The sequence below is a fragment of the Cryptomeria japonica genome, chromosome 2 (assembly GCF_030272615.1).
Source record: "Cryptomeria japonica chromosome 2, Sugi_1.0, whole genome shotgun sequence".
Taxonomy (NCBI): Eukaryota; Viridiplantae; Streptophyta; class Pinopsida; order Cupressales; family Cupressaceae; genus Cryptomeria; species Cryptomeria japonica.
This window is the reverse complement of record NC_081406.1, coordinates 316,288,768-316,308,781: the sequence shown is the minus strand read 5'-3', so window position 1 is coordinate 316,308,781 and position 20,014 is coordinate 316,288,768. Positions and strand designations below refer to the sequence as shown.

The window sequence follows — 20,014 nt, the reverse complement described above, 5'->3', positions numbered from 1 at the left end:
TAGACTTTCAAAATCAAGGTTGGTAAAGAAGATGATTCTACAGGGCCTCTTGGACGGAAATCTGAGATTCAGATTGATAACAAGGAGGGTGCTTCATCTTCAAGCACAAGGATCAAGTTACGAGTTAGTCGTACAGTAGTGCTTCCTCCTGAGGAGACGACTACTCGTGGGAAGGAGAAATCACGGTTCCATGTTCGGGTGATCGATCTGGATAATCCAGAAGAGGGGCAACAATCTGACGATGCGCCTAGGTCTCCAGTTTCAGACTCACCTCACGAGGTCATTCCTCCAGTTTCCATTGAGACGCCTCTTTCTCCTCCTAATTTGCTCATAGATGAGTCTCCTCAGAATGCAGTTCCCATTTCAGCATACGAGCCTTCTCCTGATCAACAACGAGAAAGTGTGTTGAAAGTTCCTGAAGATAATCCCACTTGCATTCAGTTATCAGAAATCGATACTTCCACTTCTGGTTTTGAAGAATTCATGAGGCAATCTTCATGTCCATTGGTAATTGAGCAAACCGTGGTCGCTATTCAAACAGATATTCCTCCCAGGGTTACCACGGTAATTCAACCAGAAACTGCTTCTCCTTTGCCTACGGCTACTACTGGAAGTGAGTTGATGACTTTGCCTCCATGGCTTAGTTCTTTCACCCCGAAAAGAAAGAAGCAAGAGATCTCACCTGATGCCTTTGACTACCAGCAACTCAAACAGTCCAGATCCAAAGTTGCTAAGAAGGCAAAAGCTATCTCTAGGGTAACTGTTGATAGCAACAAGATGAAAGTAGCTGAAATTGTGGAACCTATTGCAGATAAACCACTTGATGAAATGTCAGCTGCTGATTATAAGGTTACAAGGGTAGAATTGGGCAAGCAAACACATGAGGTCATTAAACATGATGCTCAGTTTTCTGTTGCTTCACTAGTGCAAAGGTGTGACGATCTTCTTGCAAAGAAAGACAAGCTAGAAGAAGAAAACCGACAGCTCATGGCAGCCATTCATAAAATCACAAAATCTGCTGCTGAAGGGAGTAACTCCATAGGTTCTTCTGGTTCCCAAGAATCGATTCGTGGAGTGGAAAGGGCTGCTCAGAAAGTACAAGCACTGGATTCCTGGGTTGATCAGCTTCATGATCAATGTATTCAAGTGGTAAAAGACATTTTTCAAATAATGTCTAAGTTGGAAACCATTGAGGAGAAACTGGATCAGACTTCTAACACTTTCAAAAAGAATCTGGAAAGTGTTGAGAAAAGTCTGGCAATCTGGCGTACCATGCCCCAACAACAGCTGAGTATTTTGCAGGAGCACGCCATCATCTCTTCCAGAGTCATGTACTTGGAATTTGAGGAACTCATGGAAAACAAGACCCTTGTTCTTAAATCCCTCATTGAGGAGATCAGTGATGCAAGGAGATTCCGGGATGAAGTCTATTGAGGTATTGTCTCACATTGTGAAAGGGCCTCTTGCAATATAGTAAGTCAGGATGGAGAGCTGATTCCAGAAGAAGAGGTTCTTGCTGATTTACAAATGAGGATTCATAATGAATGGAGGAGCGAACAATTCTCGGCAGCTTCAATTCAAGCATTGATGAAACACCAAGCCTTTTTGCACGAGATCCAGTCTATCCTAGATAAAGACAATTCTGTGCTCCTCCGCTGTCATGACACTATTGTGAAGACTATGGTTGTTGCTAAGAACACCCATGAACCGAATCCCGAGGAACTACAAATGAGCATCCGGAAATTTCAAGGATTCGTGTCTTCACAAAAGGCAAATTAATTGTTTTTCAACACTTAGTTGAATTTTCCCTCTTTTGTAATCTTTAGTTGTAATTTTGTTTAGACAAGTTACATGTAAAAGTAACTTTTGTAAAATGCAAGTTACACATTACTTGCACTTTTGTAATTACATGTAAGACAACTACAAGTTGTGTCCGATTAGGATTGTAGTTGGAATAAGTCTTAGTTAGTTAGAGTAACTCTTAGTTAGTTAATGAAGTCTCAGTTATTTATTGAATGAGTCTTGGTGGTTGAGAGAATCTCTCAAGTTAGTTAGGATCCTCCCACCTTTTTCTCAAGGCTCCTCTTCTATAAATACTTGAGAGGTCCATTGTAAATATATCTTTTGGAAAGCAAGCAAAAACTTTGCCAAATTTACAGCAAGAAGTCTTTGAGCTTATGTATGTGAATTGAAGGTTTTGAAGAATAAGAAAGAAGGATTACTCAAGTTTTGAGTCTTTGAGCTACATGTTTGAGTTTGAATCTTTTTATTTCTTCTATGCAAAGTGTTACTAAAGGAGCTTAGTCCAATCTGATTTGAAGTCTTTGAGCTGCAAGTAGAGAAGATTAATTAAAATAGGAAACCCTCTTGAAGGAGCAGCAAGTCTTTGAGCTTGCGTCCATTCTTGAGAAAAATTACTGTTTGATAAGAAATAGCAGCAAGTCTTTGAGCTTGCATTAGTTCTTGTCTTTGTGTTAAAAGAATAGATTATTTCAGTCTTTGAGCTATTATCTTTTATTCGTTGTAAAATTTAGTATAGCAAAGGGTAGATAGGACTTCCAATAGTCAAGTCTTTGAGCTTGATATTGCTGTCCCGTCCCGAAGGAAGTGACGAAAGTCTTTGCGCTTTCAGGAAACTTCATTTCCTTTCTCTCATTTCACTTGAAAGTAGTTACTGTTGTTCGTTTTCAATCGCTATCCTTTTCTGTGAAGAGAAAAAGATATTGTCTTTCTTGAAGAAAGAAGAAAGATTGCTGTTCCATCCCATTTTATTTCGGTTTTAGTTAGATAGGGGGAGCCTTCCCTTAATTAGGAGAGTTTTTACTCGTGTGCTGTGGTTGAAACCACAATTTTGTATATTTCTTCCAAGTGTACAAAATTTTCAACCAACAAGGAGGCTGGGGAATATTTCACAGCCTTGAGTATGCTACTATCTTGAAGCCTGATTCAATGTTTTGGTGGCAAACTAGGGAAAAATAATTATTTGAAGATGATAATGATGAAGATTGTACTTATACCCATAGTAACAAAATCGACAAGCCAAAAGATAAATATTTTTTCAGCTGAACAAGTAAAAAACTGGGGAAAAAATCAAGTTAGGGTTAGGGAAAAGCTAGAAGAAAATGCAACAAAATTAAGAAAAAATGACAAAATTCTATTTATTTGGACAAAAGATTGGGCAAAATTGTGAAAACTTATTGAAAAATGCAATTTAAATGGGGTTATGATTTGATTGCAATTTCATGATTTCTAGGTCAAAAGTTAGTTGACTGATTGTATTTGAAAATCATGGTTTTTCAAACGAAAAAATTAGCAGTTCTGTGAATTCATGATTCATCTCAATTTCAGTAACTTGGCTTTCACTATGCAAGAAAGATGAAGGTTTTTCATAAGGCCTAGACTGAATGAAGACCAAAATATATGCCAAGAGGAGGTCCAACACATTCACAAAACACAGTAAAGATCAGTAATATATATATTGCAATAAGGGATTTTGGTAACTATGCTTCAATGATGTGAGAAAGGAGTTTTTAAGTAAGGCCTAGACCTAATGAAGACCAAGATATATGTCATGTGGAGGTGCATGCCATGCTTGTTGTGAATAATTGAGTTTATACCTATTCACAAAATGTAGTAAAGATTAGTACGACCTGGTTCAATTGATCACATGTGGTTAGTTGTGCGCCCTTGGCTACAAGGTGTTGTGGATAGTTGGTGTCCCTATTCACTATGAAAGATGAACAGCCAATCCTGTCCCTCTTCATGTGTCTAGTGAGGCTATTCCTACTATTGCTTGTTGTGGATTGTTATGTGTGTCCTTGTTTATAACTTTGATGGAGGATAGTTGAGTGTGTCCCTATCCTTGGTCAAGAGTTAGTTAGACAATGTCTTCTTGTTGTGTAGTATGGTCATTTCCTCTATTGATTGTAAGTTTGCAGTAATGTGCGTATGTCCCAATCCACATGTGAAAACTATTCTTTTCAAATATGAATTTAAGAGTTGCACCATATTTGGTGAATAAATAATTACTTAGGGTTGTTGTTTAACAGGTTTAGATTATTAATTAAACCTATTAGTTAATGATTAGTAGCTATTATAACAAGGTTGTTGAGGTTGTAACAAGACCCACATAGAAAATATTTAGTGGGGTTGTTTCCTAGGTTATTGGATCAGAACAAAGGTTTGATGTGAGCCAACATACTATACATTTGTATGAATACTTTCTCCATGTTCAATAAAATAATCTGGATAGTGATGATGCTACATTGAATAGATCAGTTTGGTGACCCGATTGCTCTTTCTGCAGTTCTTACATCTTGCAGCTTTTCTATTAGTCAACTTTCACGTGGAATGGCTAGAAACTAGAAAGTTGTGAGCAACAGAGTATGCCCTTCATAATCATATCTGATTAGATTTCTCAATACTGATACATCATACAATGACAAAATTCAAATATCCAATTACTTAGCTTTACACATTCTGTCATATTATGACTACAGAGTATTTTGGGATTCTATGTATTTTGTTGTTAGATTTCACTTTATCTCAGCCTCTTGGTTTTCCTTGATCTAGTTTTTACGTGGTTTTTCTTCTTTACTTTTGTTCTGCGTTCTGCATATTTTTAATATTTGGTTATCTTGCTTAAATTTCTTTCCCCTTTACATGAACCAAAATTGATCTGTACCTCTTTTATTAATTACTTTTTTCTTCAGTAAATAAGGGATGACAATGGATTCCATTCTCTTTTAAAACCAAAGATAGAAAAAGAGACAAATGAAACAGGGCAAAGCCGAAAAAACACCAATTGAATGAAATATGTTTTAAAAAATGAGGTAAATGTTTATAAAGGCTTTGTACAGGCGTATGGTGCTTGTTCCCAAGGGTTAAAAAGCCTATATTACTGAGCAACTGCCAAATTGACTAAATACATTGAAATCAGAAGTACGGAAAAGAAGATGCAGCTGAGTAGCCATGCATGCTGCTGGTTGTTGACTAAGTGTTTGGGTTGACAGCAGTGTTTATTGTTGTGGCTGCTGCTTTGTGCTGGGTTGTGCCAAGATGCACTTGTCTTGTAACCATGGTCAGTCTGGCTTTATTGCACATCCTGAGAACATATTTCAGGATAGTGTTGGAAATATTTTTCAGTTAAGATCATTTAGTTCTTCTCATGTTATGCTTCTTCGTGAACCCTCCTTGGTCTCCTGCTGTGACTAAAATAAAAGCACCAGTGACTCTGGATGACATACAATTGAAAGATGCAAGAAAATCAATGAAGAGTACAATGAAGAAAGTGTTAATAAAGTTTGGATGGGTAGGCCACAGTTTCAAGAGCTCTGTCTCAAACCTGGTCGACCCTTTCTAGTCCTTAAAATAGTGAAACCTCATGTTAGATTGTCACACTTAGCCCTCCCAATGGAATGCATTTAAATTCGTAATGCATTCTTGAGGGTCTTGAATCAGTTGATCCATGCTTCTATCAGGAAGAAGGCAGTCTTCCTGAAGCAGTGGTTGTAAAAGGTCTCTTCAGAGCCTGTTGTTATGTCCTTACCCTGGGAAAGGATGAGTTTTAACTTACAATTTGAGACTTCTTCCTTTAACAAATCTTGGATGATTATTTGTGAATCATGTTCAAACCTTTGCTCCACGAGTGACTATTTTTAAACCTTAACCAAGCCCCTAAATTTTTCAGTGTGATTGAGCCCTCTAGAATTGTGCAGTAAAAGATGCCAACAAGTGTCCTGTAGTCATCTCATAGAACACCCTCAGATTTAGTCAAACTTTGGTTGCCTATAGGTGCACCAGAAGTATTCAATGCAACTTAAAAAATTGGTAAGGGGTATCCATCTTATAGAGCTTTATTACACTATATTCTGCAAACCATTTTATTGGGTATGGGAACAAGAGTCGAGTTCTGGAGCTTTTTAGTTCTATTACCTCCTTTGATAGATTTTACAGTTTCTTGTTACTAGTTTTGAAGTATCCATCTACAACTTAACCAAAATTTATCTGCAGGAAACTCTTGTTTCAACATTTATGCATTTCTGGCCTTACAAGTTTGCAATGATACAGATGATAAGGTGTCTTCCCAGAGTGTTTGGAACCTACAACACAGCCCATTTTGGACCAAGGACTTAAAAGATTAAATTTAGATCATATGAATGTTTGAGGTATCTATACCCAACTGTTAACAAAATTGAGCAATGCAGGACATTTGAAGAATTTCTTCTGCTCTGAGGTATAGGGCACATTCATAAAATTCTGGAATCCCCTTGTTTTGGAGATGGTGCTAGGTAGGAATTGTCCCTAGAGAATGCAGCCAAGTAAAGGTATTTGGTCTAGGCACATTGCTGTTATTCCCAATTCTATGCACTGCCTAAGATTTGGAGCTGACCATATATAATGATGATTGTTTTGAATCTTTGATAGTGAGAGCTGACATAGTAGTTTCTGGAGGAGTTGCTTGAACAATTGATTAGGTCAAGATTATTTGAAAATGGGACCACAAAGTTTATTAGTTTTGAGGATAAGGGTTCAATGCCTGAAACAAACTCAATCTAGATTCTTGTGTGGTTTTTCTATCTTCCTTTTGGTCCCTCTACTTGTATTGCTTCCTAAGAATCAATTTTTTTTGTTACTCATTCTTGTATATGCCTATCTGGAAGGCTAACAAAAAATGACAAGGAATTTATGGGTTTGCCTCCTATCAATAAACCCCCCCTAAAATTTGCCTGTTTTGTATTTCTGGTTTTCTAAGTTAAAAAAGAAGACGTATGATTACACTTTTGACAATACCTTAAGAATTTTTAATTTGTGTAGCCATTAGGAAGGTCATTGGAGATGGATATATTGGATGGAGTGAAATTTTCTAGACTTCTTTTTCTTTTTTCTTTTTTTGAGGATTTAGCTTGATGGGCATTGACATACCATAACAATACTCTGAACTAGTCTGGCTCCAAGGTTTGTATTGGTAGAAATTGGGGAATGTAATGTCCCCAAGTCTTTATAAAGGACTTAATCAATTTATTTAAATTTGACAGATATGGAAAGTATTTAAATTTCCCCAGCTGTGACAAAATGGAAAGTATTTAAATTTCTTCAGCTGTGACAAAATGGAAAGTATTAAAATTTCTCCAGCTGTGACAAACCGGGAAGTATTTAAATTTCTCCAGCAATGACAAAAATATGGAATGTAACCAAAAAATGGAATGATTCCTAATCTAGATGTTTCCTTGAGTTATTTATAAGGAGGCTGGATGGGTGAAATATGCTCAGGTTTATGGTTTTTGATATGCTGATTATGTCTATTCTTGCATAAGCTAATCTCTAAGGACGGAAACCTTAAGTAGATTAAAGAAGGGTTGTGTTGGTGTGTTTTTTAGGCATGCGCAACTCAGAATAAAATACCCAGAAATATGATTTCCTATTCTCTCTTGATGAAATCTCCTATGTGTTAAACAGATAGACTGTGTGATCATAAAGACGACTCCAAGGTTTCAGATTCATTCAGATAGTCTCAGTTGGTTTGTTGTGATATGTTGATTTTCTCAAGGGTGACTTACATAATTGTTTGAGGAATTAATTAATCAAAGGATTCTACTGATTTCCGACACTCGCAACTTTCTCTTTTTTTTGAAATAATTTTGCAATAAATTCTTTTCAATCCTACTTCTATCAAGACTTGGAGAAAATGCTAAAGATGAGGGTTTAGGAAGATAATTCTAATCCTAAGCTAATCCTATGAATTTGGGAGAGGAAAATTGCAAAAGTGGAATCCAAAACCAATTCTTGTTTCGCCAAAAACAACAACTACGCAAGGATGGTGCTATCTTCTAAAGGATTTAAAAGATTTTCATATCACCCATATTCACCAACATTTTGAACAATGAATATAGCAATAGAAGTTAATTTTTCATTTATTGGTTCGGGCTAACTTTGCACAATAATTGAAAATCATCCAATTATCAAAAGTATGAGCACATCAAGCCCACATCGAGCAATTCCATCAAATCCTTCATTCAATGTAATGTCCCCTATCTTATCTATTTCAATATATTAAAATTGATTGATATTCTTCAATTAGTTATTAACAAGTACTTATCTATTTTCCTCATTAGATGATTAATATCATTATTAATATAGATATCAAACGCTGCTACTACTTTAGTTTTAAGGGAGAAGGGTTTATGTATGTTACCAAAGCGCTTAGAGACCAACTACAATAGGTTCCCTCAAAGTTTACAGATCCAAGCCCTTACCTATCTTGGGTCTATACCCTCAAGGTTTATGGGTTGCGGATCCCCACCCTATCTTGGACTTAACCTATTGCTTGGATTTAGACTGCCCCTCTTTGGAACATCTCATCCCCATCATCTTAAATACTGACAGCAATAACATGATTTAGACTATAAGTACACTAACTTCTAATCTATTATGAATATATATGATATTAAGTATGACTTGTCATACATATTGCAGTTTATAACAATATTATTACTAGATTCTATGTAACAACTTTATCAGGCTTCATATATTAAGCATACATATTAAGTTCATCCCCATGCATACCACCAAGAACACAAATGTTACTGCTTGTGTAATGCCCCGCCAGGAAACCCCGAAGGGATTAAGCCATAACACAAGAATAGTGTGCAATAATTTTTTTTTTAAAAAGTTAAACACATCATTAAGATACAACAAGATATCAAGATGAGATTACACAGCGGAAGACATCAACTAACACCTAAAGAGTTTCCCAACGAGATTACTTAAATATCACAATTCGCTTAACTCACACAATTAAACCAATAAGCTGATTATCTTAATAACGAGATAATTCTTAATCAGGATAATTTCTTTCAAAAGATGGAAATATAATTCACAAGATAAGGTTCATCCATTAAGATTTATTCATGCCCATCATTCATACTTTTCATTGAAATATAAGCCATGCATCTAATATTCTAACACACTAGAATTTCATCATAAACATATGAGATCTTTTCATGCATACTTAATTTCCTTAACAACAATTGAATATATTCCATTACTCTAAGTTACATTCTTTCACAATCCAATTTACTGCATTTTAAAAGACGATTGCATACATGCATCTACGATAAATCTCATCTAAACCACTTATGCATTCGATCAAAATGGCATTCATACATGCTAACACTAAACATGAAATATAAGAAATAAAAGCATCACATAACACCAAGATGATCTCGGAGTTCACCCCTAAAGGGCTACATCTCCGGGTCTGCTCAATTGCAAGACCCCTCTGATAATTAATAAAGTTAAGAATACATGAGGTTACACCATTACAATTCGGCCATCAAGGTGAAACATAATCAATATACAAACGACCGCATCGGTCAATAAATACATAAACGATCCTTGAAAAGAAAAGGATCCAGCTGAACATAATCAAAGCTAATACAAAGGTCCATTGGAGCATCCACAAAACTGAGTCATCACCACCCAAGGTCTAACATGAAACCAAGTACTCACAAGGGTATAGACAATAGGATGACCCACAAACGTGCTCCTAACAGGACAAAACGACAACACACTAGCGAACGTAGGGACAAGTGTCATCACACAACCTGGTATGGTTACCATGGTAGGTCTTCATAGGTTCCGGCCCCATACACTGGTTACCCTGGCAACCTAATCCGAGCCTCCGGCCCATCCAAGCCTCATGTGGACCCACACATCCTTTCGTGAAGACAAGGATGATGGTTTGCGATTTCAGGCCTTCTCACAGCATGTCGAGTCTGTGTTAGCACTCGTCCCATGTGTGAGGCACAATTATCTTACTTAGAAATTAACATTCTAATCTACTGTTAGGTTATCACTTATTAGACTCACTTTCGATGGGTTACCCAACAGCCACTTTGGGCGCGGCCCCCAATCGAAAGCCACTTTCCCTTACGACACTAGACTATACCCAAGCAACCTCATAAACCAATGAACACACATGGTCAAGCAAACAGAGTTCAAAAAGAGGGAACAACCATCTGGTCAAACACGACTCAAAAGTGGTACACTTACTGACGGTACTCTAACTAGAGACCTGACAAACTATGGTCAACCACGAATCAACATTCGACACCCACATAAAGGATATGACCAACTACGACACCACCACAATACAACAGTCAACTCGGGACAGAGGACTGAAACAGGTACCCAAATCAACCATACGACCGGGTCCAATCAAACAAAGCACGACTTGCCATTACTTAAGCAAAAGCGAATACAGAAATTAAACTCGCAAAGGCAATAACCGGAAAGGACAATATTTTTCCATATTGATTTGAACATTAATAGTCAATCAAGTTTTCTAATGATCTAAGTTTTGAATTGCATTGACAGAAAAATCATCGTTACCAGGTGAGTACAATACCACAATTCCAATGGTCCATTCGCCTATCTCTCAAAACAGAGGAAGATTATAACTATACCATTAATTTTACAAATTGAGAATACCATTAACTCGCCAACATTCCAAACGATACATTATTAAAAATTTCCCATGATAAAATATTTCATTTACTTCTCAATTACTCAAATGATATGTTCTTGAATAAAATATTATTTAAAAATAGTCAATTAATAAATATATTTTATTTCAACAATTTCTAATTAAAATATTATTCTTCCTCAATAAGACAAATACCCAAATTAACTATTAATTAATGTATATATTTATTAATCCAAGATTAATAAAATATAACAAATTAATAATTAAAACCCAATATTAACAATCAAGTATTTAATTTAGAAAAATACTCATTAATAATAAAAAAATAGAATTTGAGTATTAATAAATGTATATTTTCCATCATACAATTGATTAATAACAAATTAATGATAATTTATTATTTAATGAACATTTAATCCTAAATGAAAACTTAATTAAAATATTAATCATCATTAACAACTTAATTAAAAATTAATATTAAATAATATTAAAATATTATATTTTTTTTTTGATAATAAAAAAAATATTAAAAAAAACGTTTTTATTTCTTTTAATAAAAAAAAACCATGTAAAAGGGGAGGGTACCCACGTGGAACCCCACGTGGGCCCCCCCTTGGGAGCTCTCGCTGCCCATGGGAGCTCACGCTACCCATGGTAGCGCTGCTACCAAAGGTAGCAGGCAGCTGCCATTGGCAGCGCTGCTATCCTTTGGTAGCAGTCCGCTACCATGGTAGCAGCTGCCTCCCGCATGGTGGGGGTTTGTGCCCAGCCACGTGGGATGTTATAATATATTTAAAAAAATTTTTTTTTGCTGTTAATAAAAAAAGAAACTTCTCACACAGCAAAATAATCCCACAGTCTCACAGAGACTTAAAATATTCATCTTTTTTTTTTAAACACAATTTCGATTTGCAATAAAAATCAGTTTGGTATGAAATATGTTTTATTTCATATTATTGATGGGAATACCTCTTTTGAACCACCAAGGGTTTCAAATACCCAAAACAAATTGAGGAATATCAAAACCCCCAATAAATTTTTCAACAAAAATCCATATATGGGCAGAAAGAACCATTTTTAACACAACGATTCAGCTATTTATGCAAAAACAAAAGCTGATAAGCATAGTTCTATAATTACAAATCCAAATTACATCTAAAATCAACTTGAAAGATTGATTTTTTTAACAACAAACATTTTTCTTTCAACCACAGACCATTTCTTTGGTAACAAGGAAGACAAATAAGGTAATTCCTACTTCCATATGCATTCCTGGAAGAGATTTGAAGGAGAGCCCAACCTACAAGCTCCAAAAACCTTCTTCCTCCCAAAACCCCCAATTTTGCATCCAAAATATTCTCCAAAAATATTTTTCTCCAAAAAAAAAATTCAATCCCCAATATTTTCCAAAAGTCTAGGTTAAATGGGAGAAGTTTGACCAAAAATCTCATTTTTGGATTTAAATTTTTTATTTATTTAAAATAAATCCCAAAAATCACTATTTTCCAACTATATCAACAAATTAAATTGCTTTTCAATTCAAAATTGATTTTCTCAATTAATTCAATTTAACCTTTCCATTTCAAAAATGCCAAGAAGATAAAATTAATTCTATTTCAATTAAAATTAGATCTTTCTTTTCTTAGGCATAAACATAATACATTTAATATTTAAATATAACCATTTAGTTGAACTTGCTCCCAATTTAAATTGAGCAATTCAGATTAACGATAAATCACATAAAGAAATCCTGTTTAATTTAGTCCATTAATCTTTAATGCACAAACACATATTTAATCAAATTAAATACTAAGGACTAATTAATCAATTTAACCATACACACCAAACACGCAAACCAAGAAGGTCAACCAGATAGACAACTCGCAAACCCAAACAAAAAGGGAATACCGACGACAACTGGCGATGCTTACTTGAGCACGACTATGGTCAACTAGGGTCTTACGACCACCTAATCCAACTCTAAGGATTAAAGAGGTACACTCAAATCTGCAAATCCAGGTGAAGACGAACCTCGCACTCATGCGGCGTTGTACCTGAAATCTCCTGCAACCAAGAGTCATACATGCATACATATATAAACTTAATCAAAGCATTAGCCCGATATTAATACCACGAAATAAGAACACTAAACAACTGGCATACAACTAGTGCGAAAACACATTAACAGATATGCACTAAATCAACACATCTGACTATAATCATTATATTATGATAAACTAACTAAGATTAAACCGAGATTAGAAATTGATTAGGGCAGAGGTACTATAGCTTGTAACTTGATAACAATTCTGATCTGATTTGATCAATGGTGATGTCACTAGATGCTTTTGATTCCTTCCCTTTATATCTCTCAATTTGAGGGAGAGGTCACACCTCTTCATCATGTATGCCCTTTGGCAAGAGACATACCCTTTCACCGTTAGCACCCTTTGAAAGAGTGCAACTCTTAATTATTTCTACCCTTTGAAAGGGACACAGCCTTTCATAATCAGATGTGCACTTATTATTTAAATCAGATCTGCACTTCTCATTTCCAAATTATCCCCCTCTCAAATGAGGTTCTCTTCTCCCTTTTATATCTCATTGTTGAGGGAGTCGCAACTTTTCCTTTCATGTCTTTTGACTTTTCATTAACTTAATTAGTTTTTAATTAATCATATGTAATTTTTTTTTTCTATATTTTAATTTAATTTTTAATGTTTTAATTTTATTATTATCATTTATTATTAAATTCGATTTCAAAGTGGGGACATTACAGTCCACCCCTCCCAAATTTGCTTGTCCTCAAGAAAAGTCAATTTTAAGTTTCTCAAACTAAGTCATCTACCAATATGAATAAAAAACACGGAGCATACACATGAAAAATATGAAGCATACATATGGATAATTAAAAACATGAAGCATACACACGAATACACGTATTGTCAGATTTCTTCTTATCTGATCTATTTCAATATATTAAAAATGATTGATATTCTTCAATTAGTTATTAACAAGAACTTATCTATTTTCCTCATTAGATGATTAATATCATTATTAATATAGATATCAAACCCTGCTACTACTTCAGTTTTAAGGGAGAAGGGTTTATGTATGTTACCAAATCGCTTAGAGACCAACTACAATAGGTTCCCTCAAAGTTTACAGATCCAAGCCCTTACCTATCTTGGGTCTATACCCTCAAGGTTTATGGGTCACTGATCCCCACCCTATCTTGGACTTAACCTATTGCTTGGATTTAGACTGCCCCTCTTTGGAACATCTCATCCCCATCATCTTAAATACTGACAGCAATAACATGATTTAGACTATAAGTACACTAACTTCTAATGTATTATGAATATATATGATATTAAGTATGACTTGTCATACATATTGCAGTTTATAACAATATTATTACTAGATTCTACGTAACAACTTTATCAGGCTTCATATACTAAGCATACATATTAAGCTCATCCCCATGCATACCACCAAGAACACAAATGTTACTGCTTGTAACTTGATAACAATTCTGATCTGATTTGATCAATGGTTATGTCACTAGATGCTTTTGATTCCTTCCCTTTATATCTCTCAATTTGAGGGAGAGGTCACACCTCTTCATCATGTATGCCCTTTGGCAAGAGACATACCCTTTCACCGTTAGCACCCTTTGAAAGAGTGCAACTCTTAATTATTTCTACCCTTTGAAAGGGACACAGCCTTTCATAATCAGATGTGCACTTATTATTTAAATCAGATCTGCACTTCTCATTTCCAAATTATCCCCCTCTCAAATGAGGTTCTCTTCTCCCTTTTATATCTCATTGTTGAGGGAGTCGCAACTTTTCCTTTCATGTCTTTTGACTTTTCATTAACTTAATTAATTTTTAATTAATCATATTTAATTTTTTTTTCTATATTTTAATTTAATTTTTAATGTTTTAATTTTATTATTATCATTTATTATTAAATTCGATTTCAAAGTGGGGACATTACAGTGGTATCAGAGCACTGTAATGTCCCCACTTGAACAATGAATAATTTATTGAGAGCCTAACAACTTGAAAATAAAACCTATTCTATTGAGAGCCAAGAAACTATGCTAACTTGCAAAAGTAGACAAAATTCACCAACAATTGAACAATGAATAATTTATTAGCACTTAAGAAGTATCACTACAACAATTTATCAGAAAAATCTCTCTATACAAATGAGAGGAGGGTTTATATAGACACCCCATTACAAAACAATGGCTCAGATTGATCTAAGATTATGGACCAAGATTAAAACATTAAAGCTCAATTAGGGTTTGTTACAATAGTTTTACTAAGTGGGCCAATGAGAAATAAACAAACACCAATTCCAACTTTCTTCTAGAAGCAGGCATCCCTTATCCTTTCCTTTGGTAGCCCTTATCCTTTCCTTTGGTAGCAAATTCAATGAACCTGGTCACTATGGGGCCCAACTCTTCCATTGGGATACTTGGCATAATGTCGACCTTGTATTCCATTAGGTCCATCTTATCATTTTTCGGAAACCATCTTCAATGGACAGAAATGAGGGTGCTTTGCCAAAATGTTGCTTCTAGATTGGATTTGTGGAAGTGAAGAAGTTGCATTGAACTTTGGCCTTTAGGTTCTCCACATTCATGTCCTTGTCTCGAAGTATTTCCTGCTCAAGCACATCGGAGATTACGACAAAGACCTTGCCTTGGATTGCTTTGATTGTTTCTTCTATTTTGGCATCATCAATCTTCATCTTTTCCAAGGAATGTCTATGGATTAAGGAATATTTGCTTGCCTTCTTTTCTTGAAGTCTTCGAGGTCCACATGGCCAAGGTCAGTATCCCTAACCCTCTTCCATTCCATCATGATCTTGGACTCTAGCTTTTGGTCCCTTGCTTATTTAAATCCTCCCTTGAGTTGACATCTACCACTTGAAAATCATGAAAATTTTGAGTTTAAAAAAACAATAAGGTAGCCTAGAGTGCAAAGTTTGAAGAAATTTTCAATGGATAAGTCTTATTTAACTTATGAAATTCCAAGAATCAAACTTAGTAAAATTTCTGAAGCATTTGCCCCTAGAAAGCTTAAAAAAGCAAGATGATTTGAAGTGAAAGTTGTCTTGCAAGTCCGGAATAAATTCCTTAAGGAATCACTCAAGCGTGGAAATTTGCTTTGAAATTCTCTTGGAAGTTGTCTTGGAAATTTGCAATTTCGAATTTTTTAACACAGATTTTTTCTAGAGTTTTGACCCTTTTCAACACTTAAGCAAATTTCAACCTTTTTTTTTTGCTTTATTGCTCAACACTTAGCCAAAATCTTCAAATTCTTCCTCTTTTCTTATCCATAGGTAACTTTTAACCTTGCTTTTGACCTTTGCTTTTCTTGTTCCAAAATTTTCCTTCTCAACCTTGGGGCGAATTTCTCTTGCTTTCCACACTTGCTTTAGCCAAACTTCCTCTTTATCCACCAAGGGCAGACTTCATGATGACTTAAGATAATTCTTGCATGCCTTTGCAGACTTCATGTGTGGTTGAGGAACTTTTTCATGTCCCAAGGCGGACTTTGCTTGACTTAGAGAATTTTTCCTTAATGCCTTGGCGAACTTGAATGTAAGACAAGGAACTTTCTTCCTAAGGCAGGGCAGACTTCATCTTGATTTGAATTTTTCTCCAATCTATCAACACTTAGTCAAATTTTTGAATATTTTTCGCAATCCAGCAACAACACAGCCAAATTTCCAAATTTTATTTTCTCCAAGGTATCAATACTTAGTCAATTTTCTTATCCTCTCCTTGGGCGGAGTTGCTACTTGGACAAGGAATTTCCATCATGTTGGAGTGGACTTCACGTGGAATCAAGGAAATTCTTCCATACTTAGCTATTTTCTTGTATTTCTTCTTTGGTAGACTTCATGTGAAACAAGGAAAATCCTCATTCTTGGACTGGACTTCATGTGGAATCAAGGAAAATCTTCCATAGTCAGCCACTTTTTTGAATTTCTCCTCGGGTGGACTTCATGTGCAACAAGGAATTTTCCATGGAAACTTGGAATTCTTCCAAGGAATCGAGGAATTTTTCCAAGGAATTTAGGAATTTTTCCAAGGAATTTTATATTCCTAAACTTCATATTTAGCCATTTTTTCTGTGATCTTCCATTAGCATTCCTGACAATGAATTTTCTCTAACTCAAATACTACCCATGATCTCGGAAAAAGCACAAAGCAACTTTATATTTTTACAAAAAGTAGAACGAAAAAGTAGGTTCCTGGATTGGCCCCGAAATGCCAAAATCAAAACTTTCTATTTTTAGAAAAAGCAAAAAAGCAAATTTCCAAAAAAAATAGGAAGTTGTCAGAATTTATCTCGGAAAATTGCGATTTTACTCCTTCGACCTATCTAAGAACATCCGTAGCATCAGAACTCTCTTTTGACCATTCTTTCTCCTTATTAATTTGATGACTCCTCCAAATTTCGAAAAACTTGACTCATTTGCAGAGGCGAGAGACTAGAGACAAACCCTAAGACGCCAAAACACTACCCTAAAAGAGAAAACAGGGGCTCTCCATTTGCAATGGGGCGATGTGTGAAAATGTCACAACAGGTTGGACGAAAAACTAACTCTTCCCGAGACTGAATTCACAACGGAGTTCACAGCTGAGCCAAATTTCTGTAGTCTTCTTCAGAAGATAAATTTGTAAGGTTTGAAAGTCTGTTTCGGAAATAAGGTTTCTATATTCTGAATATTATATTGTCTAAACGAAGTTGTTGGAGATTAAATGTGGTTGTAGCAAGGCTGTGATATTATTGTTGGAAGGAAGTGCATTTGCTGCTGCAACGAATAAGGGACTGCATTTTGGATCACAAAGTTAAATATATTCTGGAGATAATAATTTCTGTGAGTAATATGCAATCTCAGTTTGCTGTTACTTATATCAGGGTCAGAAAATCGGAACTTTCCTCTGCAATTTTGGAGATAGTATTCTTAATAAGGAAAAGTATTCTTATTCCTGTTCATGTATGCTTGTGTTCTTCATATTTATTAATGTATTGCCCTACAAAGAAATCTGTAATAAATTCTGTTAAAAAAATACATAGACCTTGTAAAAATCAGAAATATATACATTCAGTGTATAAGCAGGATATTAATTGGGAAGGAAAGGAAAAAGTTGAGACATATTTGAGCAAGGTTTATCACAGGGAACCTTAGGGAAGCGCATTGGAAGTGAAGAAACTAAAGAATTGGGGTTATTCTGATACCATTTTTGGAGGACTGTGATCCATGGTGTTGATATTTTGTAAATATCCTCCAGACTAATTCTAGCTTCAAAAGTTATGTCTGTTCCTTGCCAGAAGAAGTTTCTCATAATCCTGTTCATCTTAGAAAGAATCAGGCTGGAAGTTTGAAAACTCACAGGACAGATTTAATGAGCTGAATCTTTCCTGCCAAGAAAAATTCACCTTCTGAGGAAGCCAAAATTGCTTGCAATCTGTTCAACAACTCATTCCATGAGTGTGTGCTATTCATTCACTAAAGAGAGGAACTGTGAGATTTTAGTTTTGTAAAGAGCTGATATCATTACTGTGAGCTTCTGATCAGCTTATTTCTGCTGTGTTCTGGGGCAGACATAAAAAAGGATTTTGGGTTTTCATTTTTTGTACCAATACAATTGTTTTCATACAGTTGAGTTGAATGAAGGTCATTTCTTGTCTAGTTAAGCAGTGTCAGATCCTTGCTTATCATGGTCATGAAGGTCAGCTAAGGATGATCAGGATTTCAATGGCATAAATAGGTGATCGATAAGGCCCAAGCACGGGTCCAATTTTATCATTCACAAACTTATTGTAAAATTAGACTAGTAAGGTCCACAGTAGGAGTTGTTTCAGATACTTACAGCAGGTTTTCCAACTTTTCAAGCAGATTTTAAAGCATTCACAGCCGCCATAGTTATAATGGTCTACTACCTTTATTGTGCATCATGTAGTGTTTATATGCAATTTTCATTAAAAGAGATTGGGTTTCCTAAGACATCAATCTGCAATTTTGTTTCAAATATTGTAAATGTCAGAGGAGGGCACTTTAGACCATTAGTGTGTACTTTGTCATAGACTGGTCAGAATCTGCCAAAAGCTAAACATGGCCACTTAATCAGAAACACATGCTCAGAGGGGAGTGGAAACATCTGCCAAAAAATGAAAAAGATGGCTAGTAATACATAAAAGGTTTGCCATAACGGCACATGAATAAAAGTTGTCAAGATGAAATCAGACCAAATACTGCACAAGTGTGCACCATATGGAGAAGGGTCAATCTTTTTCAAACATCCAAAAAGTTTGCAGACTGCTAGCACACTAGGGTGTTTGTCGTAGTTTTGAACATAACAAAAATGTCTAAACGGAGTCTGAGCACACACCAAGACAGTTTGTGGATAGGATCTACCAAATACTAAAAATAGAAATCTGAATCCCAAGTGCATGTCAATACATTTTATGTACAGAGTTTTATAAACACAAAAACAGGCAAATAAGGCCCATGATTTGTGCTTTAACCACTGTTGTCCATAATTCATTGATCTTTAAACCCGAGGAGTGTGCAGTCATGGGTTTTGGACAAGTTTCAATTCTGAAAAAGAAAGGTTTAAACACGAAAAAGAGATCAAAGTCACTGCTGGATCATGCATAACATGTTTTTGTGAATGAAGGGTTGAAACTTGAAACAAGTAGTCACCATTTAGTTCTCATTTGCACGCTACTGCAAGTGGGAGTCTGTTTTTATTCAAAATATAGAAAAGGTCACTTGCTGCTGAATCACGTGCTCTGTGTTGCTTTTGATTTTAGGGTTAGATTAACTGAAGCCACTTTAAATGAATCCATTCTGCAGCAACTACATTGAAATGTGCCAATATTAAATACAATTTTTGTAACTATTAGTATTTTTAATTAATTATTGCAAATTTCTATGGGTACTCATTTGAACAATTATGTGGATTCAACTATGTTTTATTCTCTTTTACTTCTTAATTCTATTAACAAGTATTTAAATGAATCTGTTCCGCAGCAAAATTCAGGGTTTTTACTTTAGTCTTTACATCAAGTTTGAATTTTACTTGCATCTTAATTCTATTACTTTATTTTTATTTTGAATGCAGCAACTATGGTGAAATGTGCCATATTAACTATAATTTTTGTAATGATTAGTATTTCTTAATTAATTATTACATATTTCCATGGGTACTCATTTTAACAATTATTTGGATTCAACTATATTCTCCATGTGTTAACTTCATTGGAAAGCATTGAATTCTCATTGTGGAGACCCAAATTCAAATCCGAAAGGGACATCTAATATGGGATTTTAAGTTGTGACTCATGGTCTTCCATAGTTGGCTTCTAATGTGAATGTGGTTTCCAAATAAGTGGATTTCTAAGTTGTGACTATTGGTCTTCAATAGATGGTTTCTAGTGTGGTTGCTTGAATGAAGCTGATATTAGTCTCATGGTTGTGCTCTCAAGAACTTGT

The 20,014-nt window shown here is 35.2% G+C and overlaps 1 protein-coding gene across 6 annotated transcripts in view; it reads left to right on the top strand.

The window, feature by feature from the left end:
• Positions 1–20,014, top strand: part of LOC131070237 (DExH-box ATP-dependent RNA helicase DExH7, chloroplastic) — a 408,882-nt gene that overhangs the window by 95,574 nt on the left and 293,294 nt on the right. The window lies entirely within an intron of this gene.